Genomic DNA, 17,359 nt, shown 5'->3' on the forward strand with positions numbered 1-17,359 from the left:
GAATCACTGTAATTCTGCAAATAAAAAAGCAACCACTTTTTGCAAGGTAGGTGGTGCAGAGACATGAATCCAGGGCAAAATATTAGAAGATAAACCTTGGGGGTAGGGAGTTTGCATAAGGAGGCTACTGGAAAGTATGATAAGGAGCAGTGTGTAAAATCGGAACTGTTAGAAATCTGCTACAGTTGTGGACACCCCTGGCCTAAAGGTGCTCAGGTGGCTAAGCAGGGCAAAATCCCAGGTAGGACAGTGTGGTCTCAGTATCCCCTGGGTGACAAAAAGAATGGAGGTGCCTGACTGAGGCAGAGTTTCCAAGCATCAGAGCGGGAAAGTTGACTGAAAACTGCAAGTCTAGGCACAAGCTTTATGCTCTGTGTTGCCGTAAACCACAAACCCTGGCACAATAGGGTGACTATCATCGGAGGAGGGCCCCAGCAAAACACAGGAGCCTGGCAAGACCCCTTTTCCTTTTCTCTCCACCACACCCCGCCATTGAATCTACAAATTCAATGCAATCCCTACTAAAATATCATCAACATTTTCACAGAGCTGGAAAATCTTAAATCTTAAAATCTGGCTATGCTGGGTCACAGAAAAGACCCAGCATAGCCAGAGAAATGTTGAAAAGGAAAATCAAAGCTGGTGGCATCACAATTCCAGACTTCAAGCTCTATTACAGAGCTATAATCATCAAGACAGTATGGTACTGGAACAAAAAACAAACAAACAAACAAAACCAGACACATAGATCAACAGAACAGAATTGAAAAGCCAGAAATGGACCATCAGTTCTATGGTTAACTTATCTTCAACAAAGCGGGAAAGAATACCCAATGGAAAAACGTCTCTATAACAAATGGTGTTGGGAAAATTGGAAACCCATAAGCAGGAGAATAAAACCGGACCATTTTCTTATACCATACATAAAAATAAACTCAAAATGAATGAAACACTTTCAATGTGAGGAGGAATCCATCAAAATCCTAGAGAACGCAGGCAGCAGCAAACTCTGTGACCTCAGCCACAGCAACTTCTTGCTAGTCATGTCTTCAAGGCAAAGGAAACAAAAGCAAAAATAAATTATTGGAACTTCATCGATAAAAAGCTTTTGCCCAACAAAGGAAACCATTAACAAAACCAAAAGACAATTGACAGAGTGGGAGAAGATATCTGCAAATGTCCTAGCAGATAAAGGGCTAGTATGCAGAATCTATAAAGAACTTATCAAACTCAACACCCAAAGAACAAATAACCCAATCAAGAAATGGGCAAAAGACATTAATAGACATTTCTCCAAAGAAGACATAAAAATGGCCAACAGACACATGAAAAAGTGTTCCACATCTCTTGGCATCAGAGAAATGCAAATCAAAACCACAATGAGATACACCTCACACCCATCAGAATGGCTAAAATTAACAACTCAGGAAACAACAGATGTTGGTGAGGCTGTGGAGAAAGGGGAACTCTCTTATACTGTTGGGAACAAGCTGGTGCAGCCACTCTGGAAAACAGTATGGAGGTGCCTCAAAAGTTAAAAATAGAACAATCCTATAACCAAGAAATTGCACTACTAGGTATTTTTCCAAAGGATACAAACATGGTAATTTGAAGAGACACTCGTACCCCAATGTCTATAGCACCAATGTCCACAAGCCAAACTATGGAAAGAGCCCAGATGTCTATCAACACATGAATAGATAAAGAAGATGTGGTATATAGAGATGATGGAATTTTACTTTGCCATCAAAAAGAATGAAATCTTGTCATTTGCAATGATGTGGATGGAACTAGAGGGTATTATGTGAACTCAAAAAAGTCAGAGAAAGACAATTATCATATGATTTTACTCATATGTGGAATTATGGAAACAAAACAGAGGTACTTGGGTGGCTCAGTTGGTTAAGCAACTGCCTTCGGCTCAAGTCATGATCCTCGAGTCCAGGATTGAGTCCACATTGGGCTCCCTGTTCAGCAAATGAACATAGAGGAAGAGAAGGAAAAATAAAGTAAAATAAGATGAAACTGGAGAGGGAGACAAACCATAAGAGACTCTTAAGTATGGGAAACAAACTGAGGGTTGGTGGAAGGGAGTTGGGATAGGGGACTGGATAACTAGGTGATGGTCATTAAGAAGGGCACTTGATGTAATGAACACTGGGTGTTATAGGCAACTGATAAGTCACTAAACTCTACCTCTGAAACTAATAATATACGCTGTGTTAATTAAATTGATTTTAAACAAATAAAAAATAAATGTATAAATTAAATATAGAGCTTATCACAGACTATCTTTTTTAAATGCTACAAATACTTTCCCAGTTTTGTCATTTCTCTTTTACCTTTGTTTTTGGTATTTTCATTGCATAGAAAGTTATATATTTTTACATAATCAAGTCTGATAATTATTTCCTTAATTAATACTGAATTTTGCTTCATGAAAATCTTTTCCAATGTCTTCCTCTAGAGTTATTACTCTTTTATTTTTTATGTGGTAAATCATTAATTCTTCTGGATTTTTTAAATACACACACACACACTGTGAATCTAACCTATTCTCCCCAAATGAATAACCAGTTATGTCAACACCATTTATTCAACCATTTCCCAGAGGTAAGAATTAATACATTTAATATACATTAAATTGTCATATACTTGGGTCTGTTTCTGGACTCTTTATTTCAATATCTTTTTTATTATTCCTGATTTCTACCACACTTTTAATTACTATAATTTAAGTGATTTTATTGGCTAGAAATTAAGTGCATAGTATAGTAAAATCCAAATAACAATGACTTAAACAAAAAGTTTATTTCCTTCTCATTAAAAATTAATAGGAAGAGGCTGGCAATCCAGGGCTGGTATGGTAGCAGCTGTCCGTTTTGTTCTACTATCCTAGAAAAATCCTTCCATCCTCAAGGCTACTCCACATTTCAAGATGGCTACCATAGCTATCCTGCTTACATTCCAGGAAATAGTTAAGGAGGAAAGAGGATGTTCTCCTTCTTTCTTTTAAGGAGTCCTCCTCTCCTGAGCCCCTTTTAACTTACATACACAGTAGTACTCACTTTGGCAGCACATATATACATATAGCTTGTTGGCCAGAATTTAGTATTGATGGACACACACAGTATTATAGAATGCTAAGCAAAATCATCTTTAGCAGAGTGACACACAGTTCACTAGTTAATTTAGTTAATCCTATTCTCAAAACTCTGATAACTGCTTCCAAATGATGGAAGAGTAAGTGTTCTACTTGTGTATATGTTCAAAATTTTTCTCTTTCAGCAAAGTATCTCAAAACAGTATAAAGGAGTTGACTAAACACAGAACTATTTAATATTTGTTCAATTAAAAAAAAGAAAGAAACGGCAAAAAATGCATATCTATCTATATTATGGCTAAAGCATGTGGTGGAAAATGTTGAAAATAACTAAGGCAACTCAGCAGGATTGGTTGATGATCAGAGGATATGGCAACTATTAAAGCAATAGGCACCAGCCAAAAGATACACTGCTCTGCCCCTGTTGATTACAACACAAGCAAAGTAATGTTGCTAAGATTATGCAACAGGCAATTAGTTCAAATTAACATTGTATTAAAAAGCATTTTATTCAGTCTTCTTCCAGTTTCTACTTTGAAAAAGCAACCAAGTCTACTGGCAGAGGCTCTTGAACACTTAAGAATGCAAATACTCCATAAACACTTTCTCCTTGCCAAATCAAACAAATTCAGTTGAACTAAATAATCAGCCAGCTGCTTGCCATTGCCTGTACTGTGGGGGGAGATGAAAAAGAGACGAATAGTTATTACTTTCTCCACTGAACCATTCCAGTTAGTTTTAAGGTTTTGGCATTGAGCACTGCAAACTGTTCCTTGGGGATAGGTAAATTAAGTGTATTTGGAATTTTGCTACATCCAAGCAGACAAGTCACCCATATTGGTTTGCTAGGGTTGCTGTAACAGAGTACCAGATTGTGGCCTAAACAACAGAAATTTATTTTCTCACATTTCTGGAGGCTAGAAGTCCAAGCTCAAGGTGTCAGCAGGGTTGGTTCCTACTGAGAGTCATAAGGAAAGGATCTGCTCCAGCCCTTCCTCCTTGGCTTGTAGCCATCTTCTCCCCGTGTTTTCACATCATCTTCAGTCTGTCCAAGTCCTGTCCCAATTTCCTCTTATAACGACACCAGTAATTGGACTGGGGCCCATCCTGATTACCTCATTTTAGCTTAATCACCTCCATAAAGGCCCCATCTCCAATTACGGTTACATTTTGAGGTCCTGGGCATTAGGGCTTCAACATATAAAAAGGGGGTCAGGAAACATGATTCAGTCCATAATGCAGTTTATTCAGCTATAATAAACTGGGGTTGTAGCAAGTAATCTCACTCTCTTTTCTTGTTCTAGAGGTGTCTAAATATTATCCATTTATTCATAAACTGAATAGATTGAATGTGTACTATGTCATAGATGCTAGGTTTACAAAGCTGAATATGACATAGTCCCTGGCTTGAAGGATTCATAGTCCACTAGGGGAGACAAGTTAAATCTAAAACATAGCAAGATTAAGTGTCCTTTAATCCCTTATTAAATAAAGCAAGGCAAATCAGGGTATAAGCAAATAAAATAAAAACAAATTTTATGAGGAATGGGGAGGAATGCAAAAGAAAGCCCAATGTAAACTTTATCTTGCAAACTTTTGCTATCATTTGCCCCTTTTTCTTCTCTCTTTCCCCAAAATTATAGCATACAGAAATACACTTTCCAAAGCACAGCTCTACTTCAATTTCTTTAAAGCTTTTTCCATTCTAAGTGGCAGTTTTCCCTGTTCTAATGTTGGGAACAAAAGGAAAAGAGAAACATTAAGAGAACCAAATTCCAGTTGACTTGTGGGTTGAGTTGATGTCTTAGAGTGAGTCACTGCCCTTTTGTAAACTGGAATGAAACTCTCAACCATTAATAAAGTCTGCCAATAGAGGCTCAGAAGTTCAATTCGAAAATGATGGGGGCAAAGGGAGCATGCAATGAAAAAATACAAGTAAACACAATGAAGGTAATGTGTAGTAGTCGAGCCATAATAATAAAAGCAACAGATCTTGACAGTACTATAAAATTCTGCTTAATTAGCCTCAGTCAGAAACCTAGTGGATCTTATTAAGATAGTTGTTTATCTTGATTTAAAAATTATAGGATGCAAATCTGCAATAAATAGTTCAGTATGATCATGCTGATTCATACTAACTGGGGTAGCAGTGAATTTGTTTCAGCAGAGGCTGAATTATACATTTTAAGTTTTCAATAATACTAAGTTTTACATGAGTTTAACAAAATGTAACTTAGATGTTGCTTTGCAACTGATTATGAAACTAAAAGTAGTACAACAAAAATTTCTATCTTGGTTCCTCCCCAAGTACTTCAAAGTACTGTAAGAATGTTTAGAATCCCTAAAGTAGTTTAAGCATTTCTTTTCAATTATGCATTGTTTCTGAAGAAAGGATTTATAACAGAAAATTAAACATCTGTTTGGACCCTTTCACCAATAACCAATTCCTGACCGATGGAATCTAAGTGCCATAAATCACATTATATAACTATGAACTCTGGAGCTTTACAATCTGTTGACATGGAAAGTATCTACCCTGATTACACCAGTGACCAGCTCAACACCATTTCCATGAAGAGGCTGGCCTTCCTGAGGTGCAACCTAAAACATACACCTGTGTAGCATATTTCTCATAGTGAAAAGAACAAGTTTTACCCTTACTTTTCCAGATGTCACCTTGCTTGGCCAGTTCTTCCTTTCCTCTCAACCTATCATATTATGGATAAAAAAAGCACTTCATCTTCCCAAAGAAAGGGACTTGTTAAAAATTAAATGTTACACATATGGTAGAGAAGCTTATTGAAAGGAATTCTTTTGGGGTGCCTGAGTGACTCCGTTGGTTAAGCGTCTGCCTTTGGCTCAGATCACAATCCCAGGGTCCTTGGTTAGAGCCTCATATCTGCTCCCTGGTCAACAGGGAGTCTGCTTCTCCCTTTGCCTTTGCCCCTCTTCCCTACTTCTCTCACAATCTCTCTCTCTGAAACAGATAAATAAAATCTTTTAAAAAAAGGAGTGGCATCTGAGTGGCTCAGCTGGTTAAGTGTCTGCCTTCAGCTCAGGTCATGATCTTGGGGTTCTGGGATCTAGCTCTGCGTGGGGGTCCTTGCTTGGCAAGAAGTCTGCTCCTCACTCCCTCTGCTTCTGCCTCTAGCTGGTGCTCCCACTGCTTGTGCGCTCGCTCTCTCTCTCTCTCTGTCAAATAAATACATGAAATCTTTTTTTAAAAAAGGGAATCCTTTTATAAAACATTTTAAATACAAAATGCAGTTAACACAAATTATAGCAACATAGCTAAAATTTCTCTTCCACTTCTTTTTACTTGGAGAGTAATCATACCTTACAGTCCTTTTGCACCCTTTCCCTCTAGTGCTTTTAACACACCTCAACAAACAAAAAAAGCAACATGGCACAACAAACAGTCCAAAACACTTGTGCTCATTTTCAGCAAATTACTTAAACTTTCCAATCTCAATCTCTCCACTGTGAAAAGTAGTGATAATGTCTGCATCACAGGAATGTTTTAGGGATTAAAAATAATACAAATAAAGCACACCATAGAGGCTCAATAATCATAGCTCTAATTATTACTAACAAAGGATTTATCAATTGGACAACTGAGAATGCATTTCAGAAGCTTACAGTTCCTAAGAGGGGAGATTGCAGGGCTGTGGATAGGAGGAAGGCTTCATTATATTCTAATGCTCTCCAGTTACTTTCATCCTTATTTATTCTTCACTGATCAACTTTTGATTTAGTACCCTAATCTCTTGCCACTGCCTCCAATTATTTCACCATCAATTTATTCCTTATCCCCTTTACAGTGTGTATTTGGTTCTCATCCATACTTTCCCTCACTTAGAAATGACAAATCTGGGGCACCTGGGTGGCTCAGTGGGTTAAAGCCTCTGCCTTCAGCTCTGGTCATGATCTCAGAGTCCTGGGATTAAGCCCCACATCGGGCTCTCTGCTCAGCAGGGCCCCTCTCTCTCTGCCTGCTTCTCTGCCTACTTGTGATCTCTGTCTGTCAAATAAATAAATAAAATCTTTAAAAAAAAAAATCTTAAAAAAAAGAAATGACAAATCTATTGGGGTTTTTTTTCCCTCAATATTCTTTCTCTTTAACCTTGCCACAAGCATCTTCCTTTCCAAAACTCTAAGAAGACTTCACTGTCCTCAGTATTCTGGTTCTATCACCCACATAACCATTCTGAGTTTCTCTACTTTTTGAACAGTCCATTAGATATGCACATTTCTATCTCCCCTACTTACACACTTCTCTCTCCAACTCATTTCTAGGATATTTCCACCTTCCCTTCCATTCCCTTATCAGGACCCACTTGAAGGTTCATAATTTCCCAAAATAGTCTCTCCCTCTTCTACACTACTAAAGTATACACTGCTTGGTGGGCTATGTTGCCACTCCATCCACCACAGTAATATCTATGGATTAACAAATCAGCAAGAACATTGAAATTTTAGTTCAAAAGGGAATATATAAACTTGGCAAGTTTAAAGAGGTCAGACTGGCAACTTCTCATAGCCCCATGGGCAGAGGTGGAGAGTACATGATGTGTACATGGATCACAATCAATATCCTAAACTAAATGAATCCTTTACATTTGAAAGGGAAAGAAAACCCAGGCAAGCTCAAAAAGATACAAATAGAGTTTATAAGGAACACTTGGGTGGCTCAGTTAAGCATCTGCCTTTGGCAGATGCTGCCTTTGGTCATGACCCCAAGGTCCTGGGATCAAGCCCCATGGTCCTTCTCAGCAGGGAGTCTGCTTATCCCCCTCCCTCTGCCCTTCCCCATGGTTCCCACTCTTTCTCTCTCTCTCTCTCTCTCAAATAAATTTTAAAAAATCTTTTTTTTTTAAATAGAGTTTATAACTGCTAGCCCAATTTAAGCACCTTTAGGGCTTACATTATTCTCTCAAATTTCCAAGCCTAAACATCATTCTATAAAAGAGTAAACGTAAATCTTCCAATAGATGGAAGCCTCAAATAATCTTCATAGTACAGTTTAAGAACTCATATACAATGTTTTCATTAAGTCAAGTACAAATAACTGAATGAATCCTTATGCATTTGTATGAGAAAGTAACTAATGTTCAACAGTTCATCAAAAGACTCTTTGTTCAGAAAAACAAACACCAAACAAATACCACTTAACATTTACTACTAAAAGGCTATCCTGATGCAAGCCTCAATAATGACAAATATTTAAACTAAAATGGAGAAGTACTATTTCCACAATTTCTGGAAATTTTATCTGTGTTGCACTTAACATTCTTTACAAGGTACAAACTAGATTCAGAAATGCAAATTGATCTTGAATCCCCAATAAATTAAAATGTAAATTATATAAAGTACATTATACAATTATCATCCTATTCCCATTCTGGAACCTTCTACCATAACCATACTTGGATGTATTTGTTAGAAAACAGCAAAAGATATGATATCACAAAAAACAGACTAGTAAAAGTAATGACAAGTTTACCAAAAACTGAAATTAGTTAGGCAAAAATGAAAACAATAAGACACTCAAAATAATTAACTTTTGTTTCTCAGTAACTGAGAATAAGGAAAGAATATGATGAGGAAAAAATTAGGGTACTAAAAACATGAGCTACAGCATCAGACAGGACTTTAGCTTAAACTCTCTACCCCTAACTAGTTGCTGAACTTGAACAAGTATTTTCACCACTGCGAGTCTCAGTTTCTTTATCTATAGACTAAAGATAATAATATATCTCACAAACCTGTGCAAAGATTAAATGAAATTAATTATACAAAGTACTTAGAAAGTAGCACATATGAAAGTCTCAAAAATTGTATTCAATCCAAAAGGCCTAGTCATTTTTACAGCTAAATTATTTCAGACCTTAAGGAAGAGATTAATTGCCAGAGCATACAAAAGATGGAAAGACTCTCTCTCTCTTTTATTTTTCTATAGCTTTTTTATTACATTATGTTAGTCACCATACAGTTCTCTCTCTCTTTTAAAGATTTATTATGTATTTGAGAGAGAGAGCATGCATGGAGGGAAGGGATAGAGGGTGAGGGAGAGAATCTCCAGTAGTCTTCCTGTATAGTGGGAAGCCATATGTGGGGCTCAATCTCATCCCTGAGATCATGACCTGAGCTGAAATCAAGAGTCAGAAGCTCAGGGCACCTGGGTGGCTCAGTGGGTTAAAGCCTCTGCCTTCGGCTCAGGTCATGGTCTCAGAGTCCTTGGATGGAGCCCCACATTGGGCTCTCTGCTCGGCGGGGAGCCTCCTTCCCCCTCTCTCTGCCTGCCTCTATGCCTATGTGTCATTGTGCCATCTCTCTCTGTCTGTCAAATAAATAATAAAATCTTTAAAAAAAAAAAAAAAAGAGATTCAGAAGCTTAACTGACTGAGCCACTCAGGTGCCCCTCCCTTTTATTATTTTGCAAAGCTAGTACATTCAGAAACTGAAACCTGAAAAAGGTAATGTAAGAGGAATATTAAAGATAATCTTACATAGCAATCAAATCTAGCACTACTCTAAAGAGGTATACTATTATCAAGTTGTTTTTACAAAAACAACTGTCTTTACAAAGACAGCAAAAAAAAAAAAAAAAAAAAATGTTTGGTGAAATCTATTAGGAAGTCCTCCAACATAATTCATCAACCAATAGGTAAAAGAAGAAAAACTATATGATCATCTCAATGTATATCAATGAAGGTATGTGATTATTTAGTTATCTTTTTCCAGTTAAATCTCAATTCCGTAAAGGAGTTAAGGAAGACTAATTTCTTAACATGCTAAAAAAAACAAAAAGAAGAAGAAAGTTTTCAGAAAGAATACACAACTGTGAGACACTGAAGGCATTCTCACTCAAAGGAGAAATAAGCCAAAGATGCTCACTATTCACTAATAAAATTTAACATTACTCTAGACATTTTTTTTTCATTTTTTTCAAAGATTTTATTTATTTATTTGACAGAGATCACAAGTAGGCAGAGAAACAGGCAGAGAGATGGGGAGAAGCAGGCTCCCCACTGAGCAGAGCGCCCAATGCGGGACTTGATCCCAGGACCCTGGGATCATGACCTGAGCTGAAAGCAGAGGCTTTAACCCACTGAGCCACTTAGGCACCCTACTCTAGACATTTAATGTAAAGCAAGAAATAAGGATTAAATATTGGCAAGACAAAATTATCATCATTTACAAATGCTGTAACTGCTGTATTACAAAATCCAATAGAAACCTAAGAATTAAGGGGCACCTGGGTGACTCAGTCAGTTGAGCATCCAACTCTTTTTTTTTTTTTTTAAAGATTTTATTTATTTATTTGACAGAGAGATTACAAGTAGGCAGAGAGGCAGGCAGAGAGAGAGAGGAGGAAGCAGGCTCCCTGCTGAGCAGAGAGCCCGATGCGGGACTCGATCCCAGGACCCTGAGATCATGACCTGAGCCGAAGGCAGCGGCTTAACCCACTGAGCCACCCAGGCGCCCGAGCATCCAACTCTTGACTTCAACTCAGGTCATGATTTCGGGGTACTGGGATTAACTCAGCAGGGAGTCTGCCTCAGATTTGCTCCCTCTCCCTCTGCTCCTCATCCCCATACTGGTGTTTGCTCTCTCTCTCAAATAAATAAATTTAAATTTTTTTTAAAAACTGTAAGAATTAATAATTTCATAAAATGACTAGTTAGGAAATAATATACATAAATCGCCAACTTTTCTATCTTGCGTTGGAAAGATGCAATCCTCTTTAAAATACAATGAAAAAGGATTCCATTGGCAAAAGCAAGTTTTAAAAAATTAAAAAATTACTTTAAAAAGTAATTTAAATTTAAAAAGTAAAAGGCAGAACCACATGAAGAAAACTATAAAATACAGAGTCTTTTAAAAATGACTGGGAGCATCTGGCTGGCTTAGTCAGTAGAGCATGTGAATTTTGGTCTCAGAATCGTAAGTTCAAGCTCCACATTGGGGGTAGGGTTTAGTTAATAAAAAAACAAGAAAATATTTTTTTTTAATGACTTGAAGAAATAATGAAAATATTGTAAAGATATCACATCTACCTCAAAAAAGTTAATTTGAAATCCCACTGGGGTTTTTTGAGATCTTAATAAATTGAATTAAAGGCAATTTGAAAAAAGAGATATACGAGAAAATGCTAAAAATGTTTTGAGAAAGATAACAGGAATTCCCACAACCATACAGTAAGGTACATTAAAAAGTTCTGATAAAGTAAGACTGTTTGAAATTACTGGAACAAAAAATAAACAGTCCCAAGAAGTAGAATAGAAAGCCTAGGAAAAAAATTATATATATATATATCACTAAACCTAGGAAAAAATGGTATATATGTCACTAATAATTAATGAGATTTAAAAATATAGAAAATACAGTTTTTCATGTCAAAAACATCAAATACTTTTTTAATTCATAGTGCTGAAAATGGAGAAGTTGTCAGCATTCTCATGCATAACCAAAAAAATGGATATTAACACTTTCTGGAAAGGGTTGAAAATGGATATTAACCCTTTCTGGAAAGCAACCTATTACTATTTATTAAAAATAATTAAAATATGCATACCTTTTGATCTCAGAATTTATCCTAAGGAAATAAAGATACGGACAATGATTAATCTATCAAGCTAACTGCTACACTATTCATTCAAAATTATTGGAAAGAGCTTAAATTTTCAACACCTGAAATAAATGATAGTAAATCCATATTCTGGAATATTAACCATAGATTTAAAATGATGCTTTTCCATAAAAGAATATTTTATTGACTCAGATAAGCATTCATTCAATTAAGTGGAAAAAAGCTAGTAACAAAACAGCATGTACAAAAAACAAAAACAAAAACATAGTATATACACTATGGTTTCTTTTTGTTTAACACAAAAATGTAAACACCCATTAAAAAAAACTTATAAAGATATTCACTAATGTGTTAATATTATCTCTGGGTAGAGGCATTATAAATGTTATTATCTTATTATCATGTATGCATCCCTAAGTTTTCCAAATTTCCTACAGTTATTATATCTTACATTAGTAATTACGAAAACAAATAATGTTTACAAAACTGCCGTCACTATAGTAACAATCGTATCTAAAATCATGTTAACATTGATATTCCGGCTCTTTTAGGCTGCACAAAAATTAGGGATGTCTAGGTCAGATCATACTTTGATACTCTAATCATAGTGAAAGAAATTTTCAGAACTTTAAAAATCAGACAAAAGTTTTTGCTCCATTTTATTTATGATCAAGTACAATGTACAATATTTAGAATTAACCATTCTGCTTTCAGCCAGAGGTAAAAATCAAAAGGGAGGAATGAGCCCTAGACATCAGAACTGGTAGAGTTCAACTTTTAAATATATCCAAATACTGAGCCAGAAGTAATAAAGAGAGAGAGAGAAAAAAGAGAAGGGAGAGAGAGAGGGAGGGAGGGAGAGAGGAAAGGGGAGGAAGGAGGGGGGAAGGAAAGGATTGGGGGGAGGGGAGGGGAAATATAAATATTACCTTTCTCAGGATAGAAAGTATGGGCCTTTGACAACTTCTAATCACAACCCTTCATAGTCTCATTTGGGAGACAGAGCAATGATTTTACCCTCCAATGTATTTAAAAAGCATATATCCAAAGGGCAAACAAACAGGATTTCTTCTGAGGATAAAGATGATTTTTAAATGTTAAATATTCTCTTTCCTCAGTGCAGATATGCAGCCTAACTCCAACAGGACCAAAAACACTCTGGCAGTACTTGGCTCTCCATAATAAGCAATAGTCAAACTGTTAATTCCATCTGCTCCCCTCCAAAAAAAATGACAAAGCCTTACATGGTGGTGCCAGGGGTCCCAAGCTCCATTTAAGGAGTTTTCCAGAGCAGCATCCATTTCCACAATATTAAGATGCTCTCTAGTTTTTTTGAGTACTCAAAAAATCAGTCTTGATACTTCATGATGACGATGTGGATGCTGATAACAAAGAAACGTGCTATCTTTAACATCATATTCTAATTGCTTCCAAATTGTCTTCCTTTGTTATTTACCAAAGCTCTGAGTGTCATCCATTTCCATCTCCTCAAGGATTCAGTTCCTGTAAATATCTCATCTTCCCTAAATCTCTTACTTCTCACTTTCTTTATGCATGTAAAGAAACAAACGTAACACTCCAACTTTTATCCCTCTTCAGTGGTTTTCAACCTTGCCTGCACGTTGCAATTACCCAGGGAACTTTAATATACCTGTGCAACTAGTCTATAGTAACAAAAAGTAGAGCAGTGGTTTCCTGAGGATGAGAGGGAGAAATTACAAATGGACACAAGGAAGCTTTTGGAGGTGATAGATATGTTCATTATTTTGATTGTGGTGATAGTTTTAGAAATGAAAACCTATGTCAAACATTAAAGTGCACACTTTAAATATGTGTAGTTTATTACATGCCAATTATATTATAACAAAGCTGCTGAAATAAATATAACGCTTGGGTTCCACCTCAACCCTAAATTGGGATGGGCTTTCCCCTGGAAATGAAGATTTTTTAAAAGCTCCCCAGATAACTGTAAATGTGCAGCTATGAATGAGAACCACTGCTCTATAGCAATCATTCTCTTCGTTCTTCAGCTTTCTTGAAATACTTCACTCAAGTATGTCTATTTTATCATCACCCATTCCTTCTCAATCTTCCCAAGACTGCTTTCTGAACCACTACTCAGTCAAAAACTGTACTTGTTAAAGTCACCTATGGAATCCTGACCAATTCCCTGGTCCCTGGAGTCCTCTCCTTACTTGACACCTCTTTACAGCATTCAAAATTGTTGACCCATTCCCCCTCTATTTGAAATTCTCTCCTTCCTTAGCACCTTTTTGATGTTCCCCCTACCTTTCTAACTACTACTCTTCTCTTTCACACTATTTCTCTACCCATTTCTGCTTTTTATCAGTCTGTACTCCAGCTGCTGCTTTGATCATACGAAAAGCTTTCTCTGAATCATTTCAATACAACCAAATCAATACAGCTTCAATTCAACCCCCAATCTGCCCTGTAATCCTGATTTCCTTTGTAAGTTCCACGCCCATGGATCCAACTGCCAATTGACATCTTGACCTGAATGCTCCACAGCTTCCTCAAATTCAAAAAACCACAAATAGAACTTAAACCATCTTCCCTCACTTCCAGTTACTAGAACCAAGTAAAATCCTCAGAGTCCTGACTTCTTTCTTTCCAAAGGTGACAAAACCTATCAGATTCTTCCTCACTGTGTTTCAAGAGTTTCAAACAAAAATTCATTAAATGGTTTCTTACTCATTGCCCTCAATCCAATCCCTATAGCCAAGGAAACCATGCCCTGGTCTACCATCCTCACTATTCTCATCTTCCACTGTTTCCTTATCTAACCCCTGCATTCAGGTCATGTTAATGTCAATGTCATTGACAATGACTTCTCCAAACTGCCATAGTTTCTCATGCCTTTTTCCTTCTCACTTATTCTCCTCTTGGAAAGTTACTGACCTCCTACACTTGGCTAAATTATATTTCAAAACTGCACTGTGTGCTCCTGACTCCCCTACATCCAAACTGATTTAGCTATCTCCTACTCTGCTCCCTTACTACACTAGGCATATCTCAATTCACATTTATCCCATGGTATTATAACTGTTACTTGATCTGTCTTGTATATCAGAGAGTAAATCTCTTGATGACAAGCATTATGACATCCATTTCTGCCCTAGAACATATTCAGCCTGGGGCAGTGTAAAATAAATATATGTTTGACATAATTTCAATTCTTTACAAAACGTAAACTTGATACCCCCAAAATGGTACTGAAACTAACATTTTTCAAAGATTTTAAATATTCATTATAAAATAAATATCATGCAACAACATCCTCAACAAGACAGTTGACTAAAAGATATGTTTAAACTCCGTCAAAACAACACCACTCTAAGAAATGCAACCAAGATTAGATTTCATAAAATAGAAACACAACAAAGAAAGTATAGCAAGAATAACATACTGACCTAACCAACACCTTATCCGGGTATCTATATCCAAGTACTGTTAATATTGATAATTAAGAGGTATTATAGTTCCTCTACAATAAAAATTATAGTAAATCAAAAAGAGAATAAAAGAAGCCAAATCCAGAATTTTTTAATCTAAATATGTGATGGTTTTCCCCTTAGCCACTTTATTTATTTTTTTGAATAAATGACTTTAAAGCTACTATTGGCCAAGCAGATCTTTAAATTTTTTTCTTGCGTTTCCCTGCGCTTCAAAAAAAAAATTGGGACCAAAAATATTGGGACCAATATTCATCTTGTAAACCGTAAAATGTATTAACCCAAAGAAAAGATGCTTAGAAACTGGAGGGAGGGCCAGCCAGTCCGTGGGTGTTAGGAGAATGTTCTTACGGAAAACAACCCTCCTGGGTCTATCACATTGACTCAAGGTTACACCGATCCTAATGACTCTATGCAGTTAAGATTTTAAAAGCTGAAAATCTCAAACTGTCAAGTGTTACACGAACCAAAGATGTGGCATATCAGCTCCCAAAACTACTGTGTGACCCAAAGGACAAATAATTTGTAAAAGGACAGCTTGGTCCTACTGCCTCTCGTAAGGTGTCTGAAATTAGTAGCTGCCTTTGGAACAAACTCCCCCTACCTGAAGAGCGGAGACGCTGTCGGGCGTGTGATAGCGTTTTTACCAGAGACTCGATCCTGTGCAGTATGAAACCACTAGGGCAAAATTCAAATCTTTCAGGAATGCCTGAACTTAGGGGTACAGAGCACAGTTGCGTACGTTGAAGGGCGGATACGCAGTTTTGCTGAAGCCTGAAAACTTGGGGTCTTTTAAAGCAACCATTTTCAGACAAACCCCCGACGATGCCCGAGCACGTTAAAAAATCAACCTCGGGAGAGGAATAACTCCTAGACGGGAGCAAGTGCTGAAGAGGGGATCTCCAGTGTAATGACCAAGGAAGGAATCGTAGCTGCTTTCTGAATCTCACCGCCCTGGGAAACACACCAAGGACCAAGGCGAACGCTGCTTTTAAAGATGGGGCCGGGGGGGCGGGGGAGGTGGTCGACGGTGACCATTTTGGTCACTAGACTAGACACACGGATAGCGGTAACCTCCCTGAAGTGGGAGAGGCCAGGCCGGAGCATCAGCCGCGACGGGATGGGGGTGCCCCACCCCCCGGCTGAGGGGCGGCGGGTCCGGCCCAGGCGGCTGCACCCTGGGCACGCCCCGAGTCTGGACTGCTTCTTGCCGGGAAAGAGAAAGACCCGAGTACACGCTTACAAAGCTGCCGCCGCCCAGTCAGCAAACGGGCTGAGCCCAACTTCGGGGCAAGCAGCCGCCGGCCGCAGCCCACTCACCCGACCCCGCTGCTCCGGCTCCTCCGACGTCTCTAGCGCCCAGTGCCTTCTCGCGCCCACTCGCGGCGCCTCGCGAGGGAGCCGTTACCCCCAACGAAGGCGCCGCCCCGGGGACAAAGTCCCGGTCCCCTCCCCGCCGCCGCCTCGCCCCGGCTCCTCCCTGACAAAAAAGTTATCCGTCGCCGGCCGCCCTAGGGGCCCGGCGTGGGTCGCTCGGTCGGACTCACCAGAACGGCTCCCCGAGCTCCACCTCCAGAATCTCGACTTGTCTGGCTCGCAGCGACAGCGACAGCGGCTGCTCCGCTTTCTCCTGAGTAGCAGCACCACCTGCCCCCCTTCTTCCTAACAGAACGGGTCCCAGCAAGCCATCTTCCCCCTCAGCTCACTGACTGACAAGCCAGCCCCGAGAGCCGCCAATGCCGCCAGCCACTCTGACAGGCACGGCGAGAGACCCGTCTCCAGGCAGCCAACCACCACCGCCCCACTCCGGTTCGGCCTATTGCCGTGCCCTGGGGCGGGACCAGGACAACTTCTTCACCAATGAGAATCTTCCTCTGCTAGGCCTGGGGCGGAGCCATGAGGTGGGAGGGAGGGCGACTTAGATGGGCGTGTTCTGAGCACTGGGCGTGGTCGGGGTGCCAAAAGGGAAAATGATTGACGGTAGGATTTGCGGCAAGGCTAGTGAGAGTGATCAACTCGGGTCTCTTAGACCCGGAGCCAATCGGATTTATAACCCTCTCAGAAGAAAATAAGCCTTTCGGAGTGATGTTAACCCTAATCACGGAAGATAAACTAACACATTTTAATTTCTTGGTCGGGAGGACTTACTTCCCATTAATTCGAGTCACAAGAATTTATTAAAATCTTATC

At 38.6% G+C, this 17,359-nt stretch overlaps 1 protein-coding gene across 4 annotated transcripts in view; it reads right to left on the bottom strand.

The window, feature by feature from the left end:
• FAM126A (family with sequence similarity 126 member A) overlaps nt 1–16,911 on the bottom strand; it is a 104,301-nt gene extending 87,390 nt beyond the window's left edge. For 3 of the 4 annotated variants that reach the window (XM_044246204.1, XM_044246201.1, XM_044246205.1), the window contains exon 1: nt 16,717–16,911. The gene's annotated coding sequence lies outside the window, so the exon portion shown is untranslated. Of the gene's footprint in view, nt 1–16,489; nt 16,543–16,716 lie in introns of those variants that run through there. The other variant, XM_044246202.1, reaches the window with a different exon arrangement.
• Between the last annotated feature and the right edge of the window lie 448 nt (nt 16,912–17,359).

The sequence above is a fragment of the Neovison vison genome, chromosome 4 (assembly GCF_020171115.1).
Source record: "Neovison vison isolate M4711 chromosome 4, ASM_NN_V1, whole genome shotgun sequence".
Lineage (NCBI taxonomy): Eukaryota > Metazoa > Chordata > Mammalia > Carnivora > Mustelidae > Neogale > Neogale vison.